This window comes from Canis lupus, chromosome 31 (assembly GCF_003254725.2).
Source record: "Canis lupus dingo isolate Sandy chromosome 31, ASM325472v2, whole genome shotgun sequence".
NCBI classification, from domain to species: Eukaryota; Metazoa; Chordata; class Mammalia; order Carnivora; family Canidae; genus Canis; species Canis lupus.
In genome coordinates, this window is record NC_064273.1 from 14105810 (window position 1) to 14110897 (window position 5088).

Here is a 5088-nt window from a genome sequence, read left to right on the forward strand (position 1 = left end):
TCATAACTTGTAACTACTTATATAAGACATGTTGCCAATAGTAAAAGAGAAATGCACCAAATAGGAATATTATATTATTCAGAGTAAGCTGGGCTGAAATAGCAAATGGACTCTGAATTTCAGCAGCTTAAGAAAATTTGAAGTAAAGAGTGGGCAAAGGAATAGGAATGTATGAACACTGGCATTTCACCAGTCCACAAGGGTAACTGCACGGTTGAGGTGACTAGGGGCTGACCATTTTAATCTGCTTGGTAAACCTCACTATGCTGACTCTAAGACTTGTGTATTTCTGGACACTACCTTCCAGAGAGTTCCATCCAGCTTTCACCAAGGTCTCCTCTGCTGTGAAGAATTCCACCACAAAGAATCAATGGCTCTTAACATCCAGCAGATAATATGCTTAACACCTAGCAGGGAACTGGTATCTGGTATGGAAAAGCTGGCCAAGAACTCAAGGAGGCAGTATTGGAACCATTGGTAGAAAAATATTTACACTTGATCAGTTGAGAAGATGGCTTATTGCTGAATAGTCTGTTTGGTCTTGGAGCATTGTGCTACTATGGCTTAGGAATATACAATTAAATTGGAACTATTGAAAAGGCTGTAATTTGGCCTCAGTATGTTAAGGATAGAAATCATTCTACATATATGTACTTCTCCAGAAGTATTGGTTTTACAGTTTTGTCCACCCTGGAAGTGAACAGAACTCTGCCCATGAATTCATGATGAAAGGCTCTTGGGTGACAATCAGTGCAACCTTTGCAGCCATAATTGGAGCTGGAATACTGGTACAATCAATATTATTTGACGAGAGCCCAGGACCCAAAGCCACTTGCTTAGTTACTATATTCTAGTGTGAAGGGTGCCATAGTGGCTCCTTTCATGATATGGGGCAGTGGGGAGGCTCTTCTCATCAGAGCTGCATAGTACACAGTAGACATCAAAGCCCTTCCACTGTGGTCATGTGCACACTCAGTGGGAAATTTCCAAACATGACAGCATGCCTGGGAGTGGGGCTGGGTCTCATTTTTGTATCCTCACTAGGATCTATGTTTTTTCCACCTACCACTGTGTATGGTGCCATTCTACTCTGTGGCAATTTATGGTGGATTAGTTCTTTTCAGTGTTTCCTTCTATATAATATGCAGAAAGTAATCCGGTGTTTGGAAATAGTACTAATATATAGAGTTCAAAAATACAGTCCCATCAATTCAATGCTGGGAATCTACATGGATATGTTAAATATATTTATGTGAGTTGCCACTATTCTAGCAACTAGAAGCAACAGAAAAAAGTGAAATGACTCAGCTTTTGACTCTTCCAAATAAGGACACACATTTTCAATTTTCATGTTTGAGTAATTCTAAAATGCTTTAATGAATATGAAAACTAGGTTTGTGTTGTGAGAATTTAACTGTTTTATCTATTTTATTTTATTTTTCTAAGATTTATTTATTTATTCATGAGAGACACAGAAAGAGGCAGAGACACAGGCAGAGGGAGAAGCAGGCTCTGGGACTCAATCCCAGGACCCAGGGATCACAACCTGAGCCGAAGGCAGATGCTCAACCACTGAGCCCCACCCAGGTGCCCCTGTTTTACCTATTTTAAAATGTATTTGGTTAAGTAAAAATTAGCAAACTGTGTTTACCTGTATATTTCTGAAATTCAAAATATTAACAAGTAATAAGTGAAGTACAGGTTTGGTAAAGGGACCAAAGAGAAGTAAAGGTTACCTGCAGTCTTTCTTTGAATACTTAGCACTTGCATAATTGGTGGTGAGCCAGTATGAAGGGTCTGGCTATTTGGAAACAAACAAGTCACTGCTGTTTTTATTATCATCTGCTAAACCAGTCAAAAGCATGGAGCATAAAACAAAGACAATAGTGATTCATTCTCCCACTATTCCTTCACTGTGCTATCTTTGCCACATAGATGTGATCATGTTTGGCTTCTCATTGTTTGACACCATTAGGACAGTCTAGAATGTTCATCATGCAGAGAACTCCTGATATATAACACCAATATATTCCTGACATATTGGTAAGTTTTACTTTTGAACCTTCTAGAACAAAATATCGGCAAAACTCTTGTCAGGACAAAATACTCAGAGCAAGAAAATAGATGCATTTTTAAATATACAAACACTATGTTCATAACTGTCATTTTTTGCATATTTATTAAGAAATATTTAACAGAATACATGCTTTTTGTCTTATCTCTTCAAGCTTTGAAGATTTTATCAGGAAAGCCTGTTTGTGACTTCCACTTGAGATTATGAAATCAGTTTTCCTCCTAAGAATTGGTTTCTTGAGTTCCTTCTCAGACTAAGCACTAAAACAGCTAGTCTTTCTTCATGAATTATATCAATCAAAAATGTAATAGGCAAAATACCTCATTAGAGTTTCCCCTAGCAGATTTTTCCTTCTCTTCTGCATACACTATTTGATTGTGTTTATATTTTTAAATAAATATACCATATTCAGCAAAAGAACTGAGAATAGAGTATCATTTATTTAACTTTATTTATTGCATCATAATCTGTCATGATCAATTTGTGTTTACAGGGACCACAGAAAGAAATTAAACAGGGATATGATGTTACTAACTCCTCTCTCCATAGTCCTTTAAATATTTCATAGTGGCACTAGGCTGGGCAGTTCCTCTGGGGTTGTACTGTTGCTTCTGATTTTTGCTGAAAATGAGGAAATAGATTCAGGGATATCCCATGAGCCTTCCTACAATGATGGCTTCTTATTTCACAGGTCGGGAAGTGAATTTTAGAGTTCCACCAGTCACAAAATATGCATTCAGTGATTAGGGAAGTGGCTTCCGAGTAGATACATGTACCATGAGGTTCATCAAGAAATGGACTTAGGCCAGAGTTCCATATACATCCTGAACCCCATAAACCCCTACTTTATCCAGAAGACCATAGTGGCATTTTGGGTCACTGGGTAACTGTGTAACCTCAGATCTTTATCCAAACAATGCTCATAGTCTAGGAGTTTCTTTTCCTCCAGAACAGTTACCTTGGTAAGTAACTACAGCTACCTGGGGGAAAATCTGTATTTCTCTCATAAATTTATATGTTGATATTGCGAAGATCTTTCTTAGTGGAATCTGGCCTCTTTTCAAGCAATGAGTATTGGTGTGTGAACTTATATCGGAAAACTCAGTGACACTCTAATTTTTCCAATGCAGAGTCTAACTTCAGGCTTTTGTTCATCAGATAATTGTATTTCGGTTGTTGTTATTGTTGTTATGAGGAGCCATCCCAGAGGCATATCTAAACAGGTTAGACTTACCAAAACATTAAAACTTTGCCCCTATGTCAATAGGTTTTTCCCGATACAGATGCAGTGAAACCCTAGGACACCTGCACCCCGATGTTTATAGCAGCAATGTCCACAATAGCCAAACTGTGGAAGGAGCCTCGGTGTCCATCAAAAGATAAATGAATAAAGAAGATGCTGTATATGTATACAATGGAATATTCCTCAGCCATTAGAAACGACAAATACCCACCATTTGCTTCAATGTGGATGGAACTGGAGGGTGTTATGCTGAGTGAAATAAGTCAATTGGAAAAGGACAAACATTATATGGTCTCATTCATTTGGGGAATATAAAAATTAGTGAAAGGGAATAAGGGAAAGGAGAGAAAATGAGTGAAAATATCAGTGAGGGTGACAAAATATGAGAGACACCTAACTCTGGGAAATGAACAAGGGGTAGTGGAAGGGGAGGTGGGTGGGGGGTTGGAGTGACTGGGTGATGGGCACTGAGGGGGGCATTTGGCAGGATGAGCACTGGGTGTTATGCTAAATGTTGGCAAATTGAAGTCCAATAAAAAAATTTTTTTAATTGGTTTTTCCCTACCCAGGCTTATAATTTATTCCTTGAATTCTAACATCCTGAAGATCCTATACACTTTCCTCTGGTTCCTGACAGCATATGTTAGCCAAATCTTGTGATTTCTTTTGTTTGTGAACTATTCCCTCCCATAGCAAGAATTTTATTTTCTTTTTTTTAAGATTTTATTTATTTTTCTCAGCGAGAGAGTGAGAGTATGTGTGAGTGGGGGGAGGAACAAAGAGAAAGAGAAGGCATGAGAGAGTCTCAAGCAGACTCTGCACTGAGCATGGAGCTTGATGCAGGGCCCAATCTCACAACTCTGGCATCATGACCCGAGCCAAAATCAAGAGTTGGATACTTAACCAATTGAACCACCCAGATGCCCCAAGAATTTTATTTTCTAGTTCAGGCTGTGTTGAGCTCTTATCATAATATTAAGTAGAGAACACAGGGAATGACAAGAGCAGAAGTTGTGGACTACAGAGCATTGTGTTTTAAGTTGCTAGTGTTGGCTAAGGTTTTCACCTTTTCTCCAAACAACAATAGTCTTTTTTCTCTGGCATGAGATTCTTTGCAAGCTTAGAGAATTTAGGGAAATTTGGCCATGTTTGTCAGTCTTAAGTCTCAGGCTTATAGTCCCCTCTTATGAAGATCTTGTCTCTGACATAGGGAACTGTTAAGGCTACTCTTTATTGGTCTGCTACACTTATAATTATATGTTGGCACAGTGACAAGAAGGATCCCACAGGCCTACATTGTTTCCTATAAGGGAAAAGAGACCAAGATCAACATCTAATTTCTTCAGCCTTTGACACTGTCTTAGTGGGCCCACTTCTGTCTTGGCTCATGCAGAACAATAAGTGAATTATGGCTCAAACACATGGGAACATCTAGGAACAAATAATAGGAACAAGACTTTTAGATGCCAGCAAGTGCATATCTTGGCACTAGCCCCTTACCTCCACCAGTGGCTTTATAAGCCCTGTGTAATTGCTGCCCTACCAGTTCTTTGCCAGCTTTTCCTAACCACGGAGCCTCCCCTGCCCCTGCAGATGCCACAAGATCAAGAGCTCCACCAGCCACCCTGCCCAATAATGGAGGCTGTCAGAAGTCTCTCTCCCACTGGGGAGCCCTGTCAACAGCCTTGCAACTAAGAAACACCCTCAACTAGCTCTTCCTAATCAGAGCCCTGTTAGGGACCTCAGGACCACAAAGCCCTTCTTACTGGCT

The 5088-nt window shown here is 39.4% G+C and overlaps 1 pseudogene; it reads left to right on the forward strand.

The window, feature by feature from the left end:
- Window positions 1-263: 263 nt before the first annotated feature.
- LOC112661724 (growth hormone-inducible transmembrane protein-like) lies at window positions 264-1298 on the forward strand (annotated as a pseudogene).
- Window positions 1299-5088: the final 3790 nt, after the last annotated feature.